Source organism: Mercenaria mercenaria, chromosome 11, assembly GCF_021730395.1.
Source record: "Mercenaria mercenaria strain notata chromosome 11, MADL_Memer_1, whole genome shotgun sequence".
Lineage (NCBI taxonomy): Eukaryota > Metazoa > Mollusca > Bivalvia > Venerida > Veneridae > Mercenaria > Mercenaria mercenaria.
In genome coordinates this window covers 1830966-1850688 of record NC_069371.1, presented here as the reverse complement: position 1 = coordinate 1850688, position 19723 = coordinate 1830966, and the positions used below count along the sequence as shown (strand labels likewise).

The window sequence follows — 19723 nt, the reverse complement described above, 5'->3', positions numbered from 1 at the left end:
GGGTTTTAAAATTTTTTCCCTTAAATGCTTTTGCAGGGGTTTAAACCCCTTTCTTAATATTTATTGCGGGGTTAAAGTTTTCTTAAAATGCTATTGCAGGGGCTTACATTTTCCCTTTAAAATCTTTGCGGGGCTTAAAACCCTTTCCTTAAATGTTGTGCAATGGCTTAAACTTTTTAAAAAGCTACAAGTGATTTAAACCTTTTCTTAAAATGTTTTTTCGGGGCTTACATCTTCCTTAAAATTCTTTTTGCGGGGTTAACTTCCTTTAAAATGACATTGCAGTGGCTTATCCCTTTTTTAAAAATGCTATTGCAGTGGCTTACCCCTTTTCTTAAAATGCTATTGCAGTGGCTTAATTTTCCCTTTAAAAATGTTGTGCGGGGTTAAACCTTTTCTTACAATGCTACGCAGGGCTTAACCTTTCTTAAAATGCTATTGCTTGGCTTACCCCTTTCTTAAAATGCTATGGCAGGCTTACACCTTCCTTAAAATGCTTTTGCATGGCTTACACCTTCTTAAAATGCTTTTGCGGGGGTTTACCCCCTTAAAATGCTATGCGGGTTTAAACTCCTTAAAATGCTTTGGGGGGGGTTTAAAAACCTTCCTTAAAATTCTATTTAGTGTTTACACTTCCAAAAAATGTTATTGTTGTGATTATACCTTTTTTAAAAATGCTATTGCAGTGGCTTACCCCTTTCCTTAAAACTCATTGCTTGGTTTAAAAATTCCTTAAAATCTTGCGGGGGCTTACCTTCCTTAAAATCTTTTTGCAGGGGCTTCCCTTTCCTTAAAATGACGCGGGGCTTACCCCTTTCCCTTTAATGTTTTGCAGTGGCTTACACCTTTCTTAAAATGGTTACCCCAGTATTATAATTTTCATGTCCTATATCAAAAACTTTTTGAGATATTGCGAGATAACTTCCGTCCCTTTATATGCACATTTTTACAATCAAGGAAAATAATGGCTTTGAATGATTTATTAAAAACAAAACCCTAGATGCACAATTTCAAATGCTGAATAATGTTCCTGTATGTTTCCTATATTGGTAAAATTCCTTTTTAATTTCGGAGCAAATTGGGGCCCTTTAAAGAATTTTTTAAATTCGAAAAACCCATTTTAACGGGGAAAAACCCCCAAAATTTCCCTGTTATGTATTAAAATTTTTTAAAATTGCCCTTTGAAAAAATTTTTCCAAAATGGCAAAAAACAAACCCAGATTTTCAATTTGAGAATGTTAAAGATTTTTTGGGGAATTGAACAAACTTATGGGGAAAAAAGGTTTTAGGCCCAAAAAAAACCCCCCCCCCCCCCCCCCCCCCCCCAAAAACACAAAACAAACCCCAACAAACCCAAAAAAAACAACTTTTCAACAATTTAGCAGTCATGTAAATGATGGTTTGCATTAAAAATGAGCAAAACAAAACCTAAATTTACTGTGTATCAAAACAAAATTCATGCCTGTATCCCCCCAGTCAATTATACTGCCACGGGGCCCCAGCCAAAACGCTTTTTATTTTGCGGGTTTAACCGCAAAACACAATTATAGTATATGCGACTTTCCCAGTTTTGCGGCGGGGGAAGCCCCCGGGTGCCCTGTGCATTATTTCCGAGCAGGCACCGGGGTTAAAAGTTTTGACCTTTGTAGCCTGTGAATGCTGCTCATTTTCGAATTAAAAGTCCCGTTGTGGCTCAACCCCAATCGATGGGGGGGCAAGTGTTTGAAGTCAGGGACCTTAACCTGGGCCCGGGGCCCCCCCAAATAGCTAAAAGTACCATATCCTGTTTTAAGTTTTTTGTCCCGGTATCATGCACCCAGGGGTGGCCCCACAACCCCCCCAAAAATACAGGCTGAGGGGTGTTTTGGGGGGTTTTGGGGTGAGGTGTGCATGAGTGGGAAGGGGTTAGATAAACCGGGGAAAGGGGTGGGGTTTTTTGCCATAATTTTTGAAGAGATATAATAGAGAGAGTTTTTTTTGCCAGCTAGCAAGGGGGGTAAACGCTTTTTTTTAAATGCCGGCCCATTCACTTGTTTCTCCTAAGGGCTTAAGTACAAAGTTGGATCATTTATATAATTTTTAAAGTGTGAATTTTATGAAATAAAAAAGTTTATGTAAACCCACAGAAACAAGTGCATTAAACTTGACAAGTTTTTTAGGGAAAACAATTCTTTGCTATGGCGGGTATAGAATTTGGCCGAGGGACAAATGGTAAACATATTTGTTAAAATTTGTGAAGACCGTAAGAAATGTTTGACTGAGGCGGCAAGTTTTTGGGGCAGACAGCACATACACAGCAGGTGTAAAAAAATTGTCTCTCACACCACTGTGTGGTGGGAGACATAATTATAACACTCCCCGCTGGCTCTGCGAATTGGGGAAGCTTTCGGAACTGGAGCCTTTCTGTACCTAGTAATAACCATTTTACGATCGGTTTCTCCAAAAAATTAATTCATCAATCATAAAAACCTGGGGGAAGCCCTAAAAAGAACAAGTCTTAAAAACATAGAAAATTACCCTCTAATCGGTTATCATGCCATATGTACCTCTAAAGCATTAAAAAATGAAATTTGAAGTTTCAACGGTAATTTGTCCCTGTTTCTCCATTACACTTTTTATGCAATGTCCGGTTCACACATTTACTCCTCAAAGGGGGGGGTTACACTCCCCCCTTGGGGTAACCGCTGTACACAAGAATACTAAACATTGAGTTGGTTTTCGTTTAATCCATTAAATTTTTTACTCTCACACTAAATCTTATTTACTCGGCTTCATAAACCAACTCTGGTCGGGCAGCATGCATTTTTTTTTCCCTATGGTATAGGGTTTGGTTGTAAGTGTTACTGAAAAATAATGTGAAAGTGTTTTCAAAGCTTTTATTTCGGGATCCTATAAAAAAAAATGCCGAGTTCCACATTTTTCAAACCGCATTTCCAGAAAAGGTAACAGCATTTTTCATTGTTTTTAAAATACCCTACGAAAAGGTCGTATTTCAACCGGGACCAAAAAATTTTATATTTTGTTTTTTTGTCTTGTTGAAATGGTTTTGTACATGTCTTTGAAAACCCACATTATAATTTTGTCACAAAAACCGTCCCTTTTCACGTGCAACCCCCGGAGTGAATGCCTCCGGAAAAAGGGTACACTAAGGGTACCATAGCTATTTCGCTGGCGTTTTGGAGGGTGGGAATGGGGTTTGGGCATAACTTTGCGCCCCCCTTTTGCACAACGAGACAACGCGGCTTATATTAAAAGTCGTGCCTGTGTCGTTTTTACACAAACAGGGATTTTGCTTCAGCGACTTGAAAGGTTTTGAAATTATTGCTGAAGTTTTTTTTGGGGGAAAAAATAGATAATATTGTTATTAAATTTTTCATTGTTTTATATAGAATAATAAACGATAAATCCCTGTATTGCAAAAAGATCTACCTTAAGGAACGAAGAACCGCAAAAAATCACCCCCAGTTTGATAACCCCACTTACCCCCAAATTTGTAAACACTTCATATGATATTTACATTCACTGTATGTTTTTTAATAGTAGGTCGAGAGAAAAAAACGAAAATGAAAAAAAAATCCAAAAAACAGCTATTCGACTAAAAACTGTTCATAGATATGAAAAATGAAAACATTCCCCCGCGCCCCTTTCCTACATTTCCCCCGCTGCTGCGAGTTTAATCTTTTAAATACTTTTTTAAGAAACCCTTTTGGAAAGCTTAAAACGTAATTCTGAAGGCAGAAATAATATAACAGAAACCAAACTTAAAGAGTGAGTCTTCGGCCATTAAAAAGATTTGTTTTTCCCAAAAGTAACTAAGATTATAAAGTTCAGTTTCATCAAACCGAACTTTTGTACGTGACTTTTAAATCAAATAGAAACAAAATCTATGTTTCTCGTCTGCTCGTATATCAAGCGATGTATGGATGTCATGATTACGAAAAAATTTATACTTTTTTGGTTTGTACAGATACTTTCATATAAATACAAAAAATTAAATACTAGTTGTCCGTGATTACTATACAACAAAGGGTTAATGACACGGAAAAATTTTATGCTTTTAAATTTAAAATCTGGAACCATAGTTGAAAGCTTGAACGCCTAGAAAATAATGTCGTTAAAAAAAAACGAGTGCTGAAAAAAAAATTTTTTTTTTGGATTTTACGCAACATGTTTCTGGAGAAATGCTCCACTTTTATAGATGAGTGCACGCTTAAAAAGATCAAAGATTAGATTTTGATGGCCTTCCCTGAAAAAAATGCTTCACGGCCAGTTCAGGCACAATTACCTTTTCAATTTTGTGTAAATAAATTTTCTAGAAAAAATTTTAAAACGGTTTAAAAACTTTTAAAATGGAAAAGGGTTCAATTTGTTTTTGCACCCCCGTGGGGAGATTTTTTAGTCCACTTGCGACGAGCCCGGCATATCGCAAAAAGGGTTTTTGTTGGGTGTATGTGCGTGCGTATGGCCGTTTTCCCTTTGACAACTTTTGACATGCATGGATTTATCATTTTTATAAGTCATAAACGTTAACCGAAAGCTAAAATTTCTGGCCCCTTCTGTAAGTCAAGGTCATTTGGCCACCCAAACCTAGTGATAGTGCGACCGCTTCCAGAGCGGGATCCTTTGTCGGTTATCCCAAAAAGCGTGAAAAAATGCGGTGCTCTTGTTATTTTAAAGTGGCAAAAATGTTTGCCTCAAAAAAACGAAGAGGACCCCCAAACCCTTCGACCCTCTTGTTTCTTTGGCAAAAGTATTTTCTCAAAAAACACTGTCGCGCCCACCCCAATTCCCAAGCCGTAGTCAAGGTCACATTTGGGGGGGCCAAAGTTTTTTGAGAGCTTGCCGGGACGAAACTTTCGCCCAGGAACGGGCAAATGTTTGCCCAATAAGAAAAAGTCTAGGCACTTATTTTTAAAAGGTCGGTCTTTCGAGCTATGTAGATTGGTTGCCCTAGCGTCCACAACGGAGATCAGATTTCCGGGAATTTATAGATTTTTTTTTATAGACGAACCCATTGTACTACATTTGTAAATTTTAGTAACTTTCGTATCGATGACACTAAAAATACTTTTTTATACTCGCCCAAAATTTAGCAAAAAATGTTGAACTTAAAAATTTTTTTTTTTGTACGACATTGCTTGATATGAACTCATTAAAACTTTTTAGATTTTTTTTTTCGCGAATATAAAAACAGAAAAAGATTAACAAGTGGCCATTTGCCCCCTGGATCGCTACCTGGAAATAGAGCTACAGGTTTAAAAGAAAAACGATGCTAAAATATTAAGAAACTAGGTCACAAAAATGGTCATAAAAGTCAGTTTTAAACTCTAAATGTACCCAAAATTTTCCGTCTAATCAAATAACAAAACATGAAAAATAGTCAAGGTCACATTCATTGTCACTGAAATTCATTTTTAAAGATCTCTGCAAAACTGTCATGTCTTCCAATTTTCAAAGCTGTATATAAGAAAACAAAAAAGTAGGTCAGTAGGCCATCCATGGTCACAAAAAAGTCTTTTAAAAAGATTGGTATGCAACACGTAATGTCATCCAAATCAAGACTGTATCTAAAAAAAAAACCCAAACAAAAAAAACGGGGCATAGGTAAATTCCCAAATGCCCCAGATTCGAATTGACCAAAGGGCCCCAAAGGTTAACTTCTGCCCATGTTTCATTAAAGATTGGTCATAATTGGCCTAGTGTTAACTAGCTTTTTCCAGTTTGCCGGTGACCTAGTATTTGGCCCTACGGCCCGACCCGAGACTATAATCTTGGATTAACATTCTGACCAAAGTTTCATGAGTACAACATTTATGTGGCCCCCAGGGTTAACTATTTTTCCCTTTGATTGACCTGGTGCCCTATTTTTCACCCAAATGACCCAAATTTAAAATGATTAATGATCATCAAGAGAACATTCTAACCAAGTTTCATAAAGATTGTATACATGTGCCCTTAAGGATAATAAGTTTTTTCCTTTGATTTGATTTGGGGGCCTTGCTTTCAAAAAATATAAAAAGATTTGAACGGGATTTAAAAAATAATCAAAATTAACTTTCTGACCAAATTTTCATAGATATATTATCAAAAAATGTAGCCTTGGTTTTTAACAAGTTTTTCCTTTGATTGCCCAAGACCTAGTTTTTGCCCTACCGACTCAGTTTAAATTGACCTAAAATCAAGTGACTTTTTGCCCAAAATTTCTTCAGTATGATTAAAATGGGGCCCTCTATAGTGTTAATTAGATTTTCGTTTGATTTGACATGGTGGCCTAGTTTTAGACACCACCCCCTCAGTTTTGCTTGCCCTAAAGATCATCAAGATTAACATTCTGATAAATTTTCATAAAGATAAAGCATAAATTTGGCCTCTACGTGTTAAAAAGTTTTCCCCAAATTCTGACCAAGTTTCATTAAGATTGGGCCCAAAATTTGAACCTCTAGAGTTTTTAAAAAATTTTTCATTTGTTTGACCTGGTGACCTAGTTTTTGCCCCGGGGCCCCGTATTAAACTTGCCCAAAGTTTTTTTAGGGTAAAATTCTACCAAGTTTTTTTTGATTGGCCCAAAGTTGTAACCTTAGAGTTTTAAAACAAATTTTTCTTTTGATTTGACCGGTGACCTAGTTTTTGACCAAGTACCCGTATTAACTTGCCCGTTTTTATTGGGGGGAAAACATTTGACCAAGTTTCATTAAGCGGGCCCAAAATTGGGCCTCTAGGTGTTAACAGTTTTTTCTTTGATTTGACCTGGTGCCCTTTTTTGACCCCCAACCCAGTTTTAATCTTTACCTAAACTCATCAAGTTAACATCGCCAAATTTTCTTAAGATTTATAATGGGGCCTCTATAAAATTAACTAGCTTTTCCTTTGATTTGTTCTTGTACTAGTTTTTGACTGAACATGCCCCAGTTTAAAAAACTTAATCAAAAGTCATCAAGAAAAAAAACTCGAAATTTTTATTAATATTGTCAAAAATGGGCCCTCTAAGTGTTAACTAGCCTCTCCTTTATTTGACTTGGTGGACCTATTTTTTTGATCCCATGCCCCGATTTAAAAAAAACCTAAAGTATAAAGTTAAATTCTGCCAAACTTCATGGGAGATATTGTAAATATGTGGCCTAAAAAGTTTTTCCTTTGATTTTGTTTGTTTTTTTTGGGTTTAAACCCCATTTTTTTAACATATTTCAGTCACCTAACCACTTTCCGGGATTCTGTACCGTAAAAACCCTTTTTCTCTGCAAAAAACTCCCAATTTCCCCCACTGAATCAAGGGGGGGAGGCTAATGATTTTTAACACGCTGTTTATCAAATAGTCGCAAAGAACTAGCCCCGCCGGGTCGAATCGCAATCCATAACCGACACTTACCTCTGAGCTAAGCAGGGGGCTTTCCTTGATTTACCCGGGACTTAGTTTTTTTTCCCCAGTAAACCAAAATTGAACTCGTCCAAGATTTTTTGAGGGGACCATTTTTATTTTCAATAAGATTTGGCGAAAAATGGACCTTTGTTCTCCATTGTTGATGATGGGCCGACGGAACGGGGGGTCCAAAAGCTCACCTTGACACTTCGTGCTCAGGGGACTAAAAGGTGGGGACCCCAATCTTTTCAAAAGCTTTCCCCCTGACAAGTACCCAATACCAAAATAGAAATTGGATCGATGAATAATTTTGAAAGAAGAGCTAAGTATGTTTATGTCGCAGTGGGAAATTTTTAACTTCGAAACATTAAACCCCAGAATACTTTGTCCAAAAAGGGCGCCGCATTTCCCAGCCCCCTATGGAACAGTGTATGATCATATCTCACAAGTTTTTTGGGTCCAAAAATAATGAGTGTGCCCTGAAATCAAAAAACTTTCTGTTGACCAAATGTATTTTAATTTGAATTTGTACAAAGAGGGGGGGGAAAGAAAGACTTTGTCAGTGCGCTTTTAAGAAAACATCCCCTGTACTTTTTTTTTTTTTTCTTCGAAGCAAATTTTTTACTTTTGAATTCAAACTGGATTATATACTCTAAAAAGCCCCTTTTATGAGTCCCTTCGTGTTGCAACTGGGGGTTGTTTCCCCAAAGGGATTTTAAAATGTTAAACCTAATCGTCTGTAAAAGCTTTTACAAAAGGCTTCGAGAATAAATTTTTTTTTTTTTGTTTTTGGGTTTAATGCCATTTTTCAACGTATACAGTATGTAACGGCAGGCAGTTTCCAACCAGTTTTCCTGGTTCTGTAGCACTAAAACCCGTTCTCCCCAAATAAGCAAACTTCCCCACAGTTATCAGAGATGGGAAAAGAAAGATTTTTGAACGTGTCTTTTATCAAAACTCACAGGAACGTATGCCTGCCGAGGGTCAAACTCACGACCCCGCGATCCCTAGACAGACGCCTCCCCTATTGGCTAAGCGGAGGGGTTTGAGAATAAAATACAAAAGGTTATATAATACTGTCTGCAATGTTGTATTTGACTTTAGTTGATATTACCAAATTGTCCCCGTGGTTTTAGCAGTGGATTTGGCCCTTGCGTAATTATTTGAGCCGAACCAACACTTCCGATCAAGGGGCTGTTGTAATGGGCTAATTTATTTGATTTTAATACTTCCTTTTTTATAAGTGTTATTTTCACAATACTTCATAAAATAAGAACACATCGTTTTTTTTGCTTTACATTTCGACACTTGCCCAGGGGGGCCCAAAAAAAAGACATCAGAAAAGGTTTGACCTTCACGCCGCAGTAACAATTTTATTGTGTCCATTGTGTTGGCGGGGGGGGCACCAACAAAAATTTAAATTTTTTCTTTCTGCGCATTCCCAAAAAAATCATAAACAAAAATGAAAAAATTTTAAATTTTTTCTACGTGCACACCAAAAAATAAAATAAGATGTTTTGGGGCGTTGCATTAAGTTACGTTTTTACTTTCAACATATTTAATTTTATTTTGTAAGGGGTTTGCAAGCATGCTAAGATACACAAAAAAATGTTCTAATAAACCATGGGTATGTCATGCAACTTATAGGTTATTTTTAACCATGAATTATCACTGTTCTACGTGGAAATTTCGCTACTTTTGGAACACAATATTATTCCGCTTAAGGGGCGAGTCACATATCCCCCATGCAAATTAAAAACTTTTTATTTCCCCAATTGTAGTATAACTAAAAAACGATATAAACTTGTTATTTAAATCCGAGTTTGACTTGAAACACTTCATTAAAAAAATTTTATATGCAAAGATCTAATGAAACTGACGCCAAAAAGGGTCACAACCATATAGGAATTTTGAAAGTCAATTGGAAAATATTGCATTTGAGTTTCTAATGAAACTTAACGAATTAAAAAATGAGATGTAAAAATACATTAATGTAAAACCACTGTAAATTTTTAACTCTCATTTTATGATTGAATTTGACAGAAGTATCTTCAGGTGTATTTGACCCAAGAATACATCTGGGATTACTGGTCCAATTTCCGGTTTGGGGCCATATACTTTATAAAAAAACAGCGTTAAAACCCAAAGCAAAAAAGGGTCTGAAAGCAGCTAAATCCCCCCCCAAAGTATGGATAGTGAAAGAGCAAACCCTTTTACCTTTTTCTGTGACCTTGACCTTGAACTGACTCTGAATTCTGCCAACGTTTGTGAGGTGTCATTTTACCCCAAAATTTTGAAAATTTTTTCAAGGGTTTAGGGATACAGACTCAAACCTTTGACCTTGAGTTTTGACCTTACCTTGAGTGAGTTGAAATGGGGACTATGAGTTTTGATGAGGTGTCAGGGGCCCAAGTTTGATGAAACCCAAGGCGTTTAGGAGTACAGAGTGGACACAAAATGGGAGGCTCAAACCTTGCCCTAAATGTGACTTGACCCTTTGGCCGGGATGGGGACTCATATGTTCTGCACTTGTTTTTATGAGGTATCATCGACCCAAGTTTAAAAATTTCCCTTTTTGGGTTTAGGAGTATAAAGGGACACAAAAGGAAGGCTAAAACCTTGACCTTGACTTGTGCCTTTACCTTGGGCCGCATGGCTGACTCACAAGTTCTGACAACGCCTTGATGAGGTGATCTTTACCCCAAATTTTACATGAAACCTTCAAGGGAAATTTGGAGATAAAGGCAGACACAAAATGGAAGGCTCAAACTTTTACCTTCGTTGTGACCTTGACCTTGACTGGAATGGCTGATCATAAGTTTTCACATCGTCTGATGAGGGGATCATTGACCCCAAATTTGTGAACATCCTTAAGGGGGTTTGGGATATTTGAGTGGACACGAATGGAGGCTCAAAAACCTTTTACCCTAAGTTGTGACCTTTACTTGAGCCGGCATAGCTGACTATAAGTCGCACATCGTTGATTTAGGTGATCTTTGCCCAAGTTTTTTTAAAAACCTTCAAGGGGTTTAGGAGATATGGGGGCACGAAATGGAGGCTAAAACCTTTTTCCTCGAGTTGTGACCTTGACCTTGACCGGCTTGGCTGACCTAAGTTCTGCATATTTCCCTTTAAAGGTGGTCATTTGACCAAAATTTCAAATGAACCTTTAGGGGATTTTGGGGATACAGAGCAGACCAAAATGGGAAAGGGTTAACTTTGACCTCTTGTGACCTTGACCTTACCGGTTTGACTCCTCGAAGTTCTGCCATTTCCCTTTTGAGGGGATTATAGACCCCAAATTTTATAAAAACCTTCAAGGGGTTTTGGGTATTTAGGGGACACAAATGGAAGGGTCAAAACCCTTTTACCCAAGTTGTGACCTTGACCCTTTGGGGGGGATGGCGTCCTGGGGTTTTGCAATCATCTTGTGGGTGATCATTTGACCACGTTTCTGAAAAAACCTTAAGGCGTTTAGGAGATACGGGGCAGACCGAAAATTTACAGACGACACGGACTGACGGACAGCGGAGACCATTCCTATTACCCCCCCCCACTTTGGCGGAGGATTTAAAAAACAAAAAAAGTCCACAAATGTAAGTTAAAAAAAATTCACTCTTGCAGGACATTTTTACAGATCAGGGCTGTCCACCCATTTCCCCGTTCCCCTGATGAAAAATTCTGAAAAATAAAGAAAGATAAAAGCAAATGATTTTTTATCTATAAATGAAATATAGTATGAAAAGTGTTTGTCTTTTAGACTTTCACCCGACAAAAAAAAGTGCTATTGAGCAGGGTATTGTTTTCTCTGGGGATGTTGCACAAATTTTCCAAAAAAAGTCAAATTTAAAAAATAGGACCCCCCCTAGAGTTATAGTTCTTATTTGCCTCCCCCTCCTTTGGGCCCCATCAATTTTGATATGAATCAAAATTACATAGTATTTAAATTATGCCCTGTACAAAAGGTTTCCAAAAAAAAGGGGGTACGAGCTACCACTAAAAGTGCCATACCCCCACGTTTTTGTCAAAAAAATATAAATTTTTCGTATATTAAAATTTCAAGGGAAAAATAAAAAAAGGGTAAAAAATTTTACCCAAAATTTAAGCACTGTAAAAAAAATGCTTTGGGAATCTAACATGATACCTGCGTTGGTTTCAAAATTTTACAACACTTTTTTGGGGATTTTCTAAGTTTGAAAAGGGAAAATTCGAAAAAAAAACCCGAAAATTATTTTAACAATTTAGCAAAATTTTTGCAAAATTAATTTATGTTTAAATCATTAATTTTTATAATGATCCTAAGTTACAAAAACTCATTACAGTTTGTGTAAGGCTTAAAAAATGGGGAAAAAGTTATTTGAGACCATTTTCAAGTGCAAAAATGGAATAAGTTCTTACATGTTTTCGTATTGAACTTTTTACTATTCTCAAAAGCTTTGTATAAAATCACAAATTTTTACCTTCATGCTTTACGATATTTAGAGAAAAAAAAACAAATTTGGGGGATTTCAAATCCCAAAACAAAATTTTGTCAAATCATACACAGTTATATCTGATACAAACACTTAGCCACTTCCTGTAAAGGAGACTGAAGATAATAAATTATGGCAATAATCTGAATAAACAAAAAATAAATATTTTTAATAAACAAAGTGTTTGTAAAAATGCTCCCATGATGGCCTGTCATAGGTGTGTTATATTGACAACCATTGGCCATCTACACTTATTAACTCGGAATTATTTTCACCCTCAAAGTGAAAGATTTCTTGATCTTTGCCCTAAATGGCAACTACTCACCAAAGCCAATCATTCTTTGATGTTTGACTATATAAGACAAAGCACTCAGAACAACTGTTTTCAGTCTCAAATCCACCCTGATCTCAAGGAGTCATCTACTGAATACAGGTATCCTTACATATTTGACCTCTACAGTCCTAAGTCTTATCCATTTACTGATTCAGTTTAAAGATCAATGTAACCTTGACCTTTGACCTACATAGCACCCAAAATATTAGAGATCATCTTCAGGATGCAGACAATTACTCTACATGGTTTGATCACAGTAGGCCCAAGCCTTCCCTAATTATGAAGAGGAAAACATTTTCAGTAAGAAATTCACTGCTGACCTCAAGAAAAACAGGGATCATCTATTGACCACTGACCACAGGCAATCATCCCATAAAGTTTGTTTACTGCATATTACATATTCCGCCTTATATGCCATTGCATATGATGGATACGTAAATATTCTGAAAAGGTTGTCTCTCTTTCAAAATGAATGTCATTTGTAAAAGATCACTGCCTGTCTCGCCCTCCGGAGCTTTGACTTATGAAATAGGTGCAAAATTAAAATCAATTAAAACCATCTTACAAAGTTTCAAAACTATATCTGTAACAATTTTTTGAAAAGCTGTTATTTTTGTGAATTTTCAAAAGACAAAGAATCTAAAAAATCCTAATTTCTTCAAGGTTAAGTTCACTAGGGGGCGAGTACTCAACATAGGGTGTAAAATTTGTATTTGAACCATCCTACAAGGTTTCAAAGCAATATTTGTAAACGGTTTTGAGAAATTGTCATTTTTGTGAATTTTCAAACAATAGGGTCATTGACTCTGAAGCACTCACCTGTGTAAAAGGTTCAAGCGTGCCCCCAACTGAACACTGTTGGTGAATGACCTCATAGTGATGCTAAAAATCAAGTTTGATGAAGATCGATCAAGTGGTTCATCTGAAGGAGTCATTTAAAGGCATTTGTAATTTTAGCTCTGGTAGTCCCTAAAAGGGGCCAATCATCTCCATTTGAACAAATTAGGAGAAAACCCTATAATATTGTCCATCCAGTTCATGAGATCCAGAGAAGTTATTTAAAGTTTCAAGTTTTCAAGTTTTATTCAAAAGTCAAGGCCCTTATGGGCATCTGACATAAACATTACAAACAATGTAACATACAACATGGCATATGAAACAATATGGCATTATTGCGAACTGTGTACAAGGAGGATGAGAAATTTTATTAAGATAGTGGACCCGGAATCACAATTGGTAAACTATAAACCCTCTAAATAATCTACAAGCCCGAGAAAAACAAGTGAATGAAGTATTGCCATGCAATACAAAGTCCCCTACTGGAAGGCACCTAATTTTCTCTACTGCAGTATAACATAACGAACTGATATCTGTTAATGATGTATAAACAATATTGTACTACATATACAATATGTTATAACAACACACTTGGATTAAAATGTGCATATATAAAAACCCACAGTTGTTTTCATATTGAATTTTTTTGGCTGATAATAAAAATGTTATCATGTAAGTTATTTATAGTAACAACAAAGGGAAATTAATCTTTAAAAAAAAAAAAAAAAAAAAAAAATCTATATAATATAAGTCCACAAGAAACTCTTTACCAGGTAGAGATAGGTCAAAATACACCTAAAAATTGGATGTAACATGCATGCTGTACCACAGAAAAGTGGTCTCGATTTTTCTCTACCGCCAGTAATAAAAAAGTTACAATAAAATCTATTTATAGAAACAACAAAGGGACGTAATTCTAAAAACAAGGGTGCCTCATGGTGGTGAACATTTGGTCCAAGTTACATCAAAATCCCTCCATGCATGAAGAAGAAATGTTCCGTACAAAGTCATTCTTGAATTTGACCTCTGACCTCTAAATATGACCTTGACCTTAGACCTAGGGACCTGGTTCTTGTGCATGACATGTTGTCTCATCCAGGGGAATATTTGTGCCAACTGATATCTAAATCCTGCTTTGCATGACAAAGTTATAGACCGGACAGGAAAAAATCCTCTTGACCTTTGATCTCAAAGTGTGACCTTGACCTTTAAGCTAGGGTACTGGGTTTTTGCGCATGACACATCGTCTCATCATGGGGAACATTTATGCCAAGTATTATTGTAATCCCTTGATGGATGACAGAGTTCTGGACCGGACAGGGAAAAAACCTTATTGACCTTTGACCTCCAATTGTGACCTTGACCTTTGAGCTAAGGGTCGGGGCTTTGCGCACGACATGTTCTCATCATGGGGAACATTTGTGCCAAGAAATTTATTAAAATCCCTTCATGGTTTGGCAGAGTTATAGACGGGACAGGAAAAAAAACTATTTTTGACCTTTGACCCCCATTGTGACCTTGACCTTTAAGCTAGGGGTCCGGGATTTGCACACGACACGTCGTCTCATCAGGGGGAACACTTGTGCTAAGTGATATTAAAATCCCTTAATGAATGTCAGAGTTATGGACCGGACACGAAACAGACCCTGTTCATGCTATGTTAACATTTGACTGCTAAGTGTGACCTTGACCTTTTAGCTAGGGGTCTGAAAGTTGTGCATGACACATCGTCTTATTATGAGGTACATTTGTGTCAAGTAATATTAAAATCCCTTCATCGATGGGAGAGTTATGGACCGGACAGGAAAAAAGCCCTGTTGACCTTTGACCTCCAATTGTGACCTTGACCTTTAAGCTAGGGGTCCAGGTTTTGCGCATGACACGTCGTCTCCTCATGGGAAACATTTGTGCCAAGTAATATTAAAATCTCTTCATGGATGGGAGAGTTATGGACCGGACAGGAAAAAAGCCCTGTTGACCTTTGACCTCCAATTGTGACCTTGATCTTTGAGCTAGGGGTACGGGATTTGCGCATGACACGTCACCTCATCATGGGGAACATTTGTGCCAAGTAATACTAAAATCCCTTCAAGGATGGGAGAGTTGTGGACCGGACAGGAAAAAAGCCCTGTTGACCTTTGACCTCCAATTGTGACCTTGACCTTTGAGCTAGGGGTCCGGGTTTTGCGCATGACACGTCGTCTCATCATGGGGAACATTTGTGCCAAGTAATATTAAAATCCCTTCATGGATGACAAAGTTATGGACCGGACACGAAATTGCGGACGGACGGACGGACGGAATGACGGAAAAGTGCATTCCTATAGTCCCCGAAACTGGTTTTCAACCAGTAGGGGACTAATAAGGAAACACTCGGTTGTTACCCAGTTTGATTTCAGATCCATCACCCCAACACTAGCAAATTATCTAAGACTAGACAATATATTTTACAGAAAAACTGCCAATTTAAGTAAAGTTGAGGATGAAAAATGTTGTTAAGGTAGTGGGCCCGGAAACACAATTGGCAAACTATAAACTCACTAAATAATCTGCACCCAAATAATGCCAAGTCGCTTAAGAACAAGCAAACACTTGGTTATTACCAAGTTTGATTACGGGCCCATCACCTCAAAATTAGCAAATTATCTAAAGCAAGACTATGTTTTTACAAAACACTGCCAATTTAAGTAAAGTCATTCTATCTTCGCAATTCATAAGTTTGGAAAATTTAAAAGCATTAGGACGTTTAAAGTAGTAGTCGTCAATATATTTTTTTCTAACATTATTAAAAAATGTACAATTAAAGAGGTAATGAAATTCATCGCCTAACAGGTTATTATCACATAATTGACAGATTCTTTGTTCTCTGGCAATATTGTAAAATCTTCCTTTTTCTATAGGTAATTTATGATTCATGCACTTAAATTTACATAGGTATACGTAACTTAATTGTAACTTAATCTCTAGTGACCCTAAAAGGGACCCCATATGTATAAAATTGGCAGAGGACTTTATAACAATGCTACAGACAAAGTCTGATGAAGATCCTTTGGGCTGTTCCTGAGAAGTCTTTTACAGATTTTTTTCTATTTTAGCTCTAGTGGCTTAATATAAACAAACCTAGGAGAGGACATTATAATGATGCTACAAACCAAGTTTGATGAAGATCTATCAAGCAGTTTATGAGAAGAAGTCTTTAAGAGGTATTTCTAATTTTGGCACTAGCAGCCCTTATTCACAGGGGCTAAGTGCCCCTATTCGCAAGGCGTACCCAAACACAAAGGGGGTGGGTGTTGGAGGTGCATCCCACTGGTGGGAGAAATTTTTTGAAATACTGAGTTTATTTGGTGCAGTCGGGCTGCTTTTTAGGGTGGTACTTTGACAAAATATTATATGCACATGTATATAGTGTGTAACAGTAGTAACATCCTTGATTTAACTAATTTGGGAGATGACCTTATAAAGATGCAACAGACCAAGTTTGATGAAGATCCATCGAGGGGTTCATGAGAAGAAGTTCTTTTAAGGTATTATTCCATTTTTACCTCTGGAGGCCCCTGAAAGTGGCCAAGGTGAAATGTTTGAACGAAATTGATAGAAGTTCATGCAAGAATGCTACTGACCAAGTTTGGTGTAATTCTGACTAGAAGTTTCAGAGGTTAAGACGTTTAAGTAAAAATGTTGACACAGGAGGCAGGACAATGGACAACAGATGCTAGAGTATCCACCTTTACTGACAGCTCACCCTGAACAAAGTTCATGGGAGCTAAAAAAAACATTCTGACCATTTTTCAGAAAGATAAAGAAGAAAATAAAGAAGAAAATTTGGCCTTTTATTTTTTACTATTTGAGCCTGTGACCTTGACCTTGTTTTTTTACTTCAAATATCCAAGTTTCAAACTTGACCTACTTTACTGACAGTAACAAGAACATCAGGTTAAAAATGTGGCCTCTGGAACCCTTCTAAGATTTCCCTTCATGACCTACATTTTGACTCCTGACAGCTAATCATCAAACCAATCTAAGGTCAAACATTGTGACCATGTTTTAGTAAGATTTGACAATAAATTATATATGATTTTGATGGTCTATAAATCAAATTGCTGACAAAGCACTATCGATTACAAACACAGGCGAATCACAACAGCTCGCCTGAAACTAGAAATTAAAAGACACTGAATTTTATAAAACTTTCTAATATTTCAGAAAATTTTAATATTTCAGTCTAATGCTACAGATATGAAATATAAGTAAACAAACTCAGTTTGTTCATAAATTGGGTAACTCTGTTAAGTTAAAGGCAATGACTTTGTGAGTATGAAGTCTATTTCAGAAACACTATACTTACTTAATTGGGAGTACATGTAGTTAATTCATGCTGACTGTTAGACACAACTGCACTATTACATGCTCACATTCATCAAAATCAAACCTGAAGTTATAAATAACCAGAAAACAGAAAACAACCAAAACACTGGTTAAGACATGAATAAATTAACTTGCATAAAATATGACATGTTAAAGCAACATAAAAAGACATAAAATAAAAGATAATTTCTGGAAGCAGCTACCTTCAAGCAATACAAAAGCACACATGAAAGCAATGCATATACATGCACACACATATAAAACAAGAAAAAAAGAAATAAGCATAATTAAGAAATAGGCACATATAAAAGAAAGCATCAAAGCATAAAGCAACCTAGCACATAGAAAACAAGCAAAATAACATAAAGCAGCAAATCAGTAGCTAGAATAGGCAGTGTATGTGCAGCCCTCTCTGCTCCAGGTATTGACCAAACTTTTGAACTGGTTGAATTGGTTTCTTGTGGCAGAGAGTTCCAACAAAAATTGGTCGCCGCGAAACGAAGAGCAGCCACAGCTAGAGGTTCTTACCCTTGGAATGTCTGCTGTGTCTGTGTACCTAAAATAGTAATAAATATATTTAATTAAAGTATGATGGACCTTGTTTTTATGACGTTAAAGGCTTCCAACGCAATAGATCTTAGTCTTCTGACCTTGTATTATCATGGGAAAGGAATGTGTGGTTTCAATCAGTTGGTATTATCATGGGAAAGAAATGTGTGGTTTCAACCAGTTGGTATTATCACGTGAAAGGAATGTGCAGGGTTTTAATCAGCTGGTATTATCATGGGAAAGGAATGTGTGAGGTTTCATTCAGCTGGTATTATCTTGGGAAAGGAATGTGCAGGGTTTCAATCAGCTAGTACTATCTTGGGAAAGTAATGTGTGTGGTTTCATTCAGCTGGTATTATCATGGGAAAGGAATGTGTGAGGTTTCATTCAGCTGGTATTGTCCTGGGAAAGGAATGTGCAGTTTTTCAATCAGCTGGTATTATCAAGGGAAAGAAATGTGTGAGGTTTCATTCAGCTGGTATTATCTTGGGAAAAGAATGTGCAGGGTTTCATTCAGCTGGTATTGTCCTGGGAAAGGAATGTGCAGTTTTTCAATCAGCTGGTATTATCATGGGAAAGGAATGTGTGAGGTTTCATTCAGCTGGTATTATCGTGGGAAAGGAATGTGTGAGGTTTCATTCAGCTGGTATCACGGGAAAGAAGAGTGCAGGGTTTCAATCAGTTGGTATCGTGGAGAAGAAAAGACTGAAATTTCATTCTATTGGTATTATCACAGAGAAGGAGTGTGTGAGCTAAATATATGACTTTGAGACCTTGCCACTTTATGTTACACATTAAACCTTGCTACTGTGTGTTACAAACTTACTCATACAAAATACTTTGCCACTTTATGTTACACATTAAACCTTGCTACTGTGTGTTACAAACTTACTCATACAAAATACTTTGCCACTTTATGTTACACATTAAACCTTGCTACTGTGTGTTACAAACTTACTCATACAAAATACTTTGCCACTTTGTGTTACAGATTAAACCTTGCTACTGTGAGTTACAGTTAGTCATATGAAGAAAAATGATTGAAAGGCATTGCTACTGAATTTAAACCTCTTCATGTGTGTTACAAAGCTAGTCATATAAAAATCTGATTGACAAGACCATGTCACTTAATGTTACAAATTAAATCTTGTCATTGTGTGTTACAAAATTACTCATTTAAATCAAAGCCTTGAAATGTCTGATGGTTGCGGGTTTTGGTAGATTTATTTTCTGTTTAAATGCCAGTCTATGAATATAAATAAATGAGAAAAAATACAAATTTACAGTCAAACCTGTGAACAAAGACCACTCTTCGGAACAAGCAAATGTGGTCTTTGTTCACCGGTGGTCTTTATTCGGGGGGAAGGGTCACTTCTCAGTTAGCCAATACCATGCTGATAAATAGTATTTTTACAGCTTCTTGCTTTCTTTATGTTCTATGCATTAATTTGGCCGGTGCAAACTTGCAAATTTTCAATCAAGCAGTAATAATTATGTTTGCTATAATGCGAAAGACGTGAAAATTCGGCGGATTTCAAATATTTGCATGCCGGAAAGGTCTAGCTTGGTCGTTATTAGGGGACAAATATGACCCTTGGGAATGAATTAGGCCGGTCGCTGGTCCCGGTCGCCAGGTGGTCGCTATTCACGGCCTTTTTATGAGCATTTTTCTACGGGGGGACCAGAGACCGGTCGTTGTCGACAGGTGGTCGCTATTCACGGGTGGTCGCTAGCACAAATTTGACTGTAATGTGCCTCATATCTAAGATGAACTCTGCCTGACCCAGCTTGTGATGTAACCATCAG

The 19723-nt window shown here is 36.9% G+C and overlaps 1 long non-coding RNA gene across 1 annotated transcript in view; it reads right to left on the bottom strand.

Annotated features, from left to right (window-relative positions):
- Positions 1-18737, bottom strand: part of LOC128546972 (uncharacterized) — a 50822-nt gene extending 32085 nt beyond the window's left edge. The window contains exon 1 of the long non-coding RNA XR_008366234.1: positions 17349-18737. This is a non-coding gene — a long non-coding RNA (uncharacterized LOC128546972). The remainder of the gene's footprint in view (positions 1-17348) is intronic.
- Between the last annotated feature and the right edge of the window lie 986 nt (positions 18738-19723).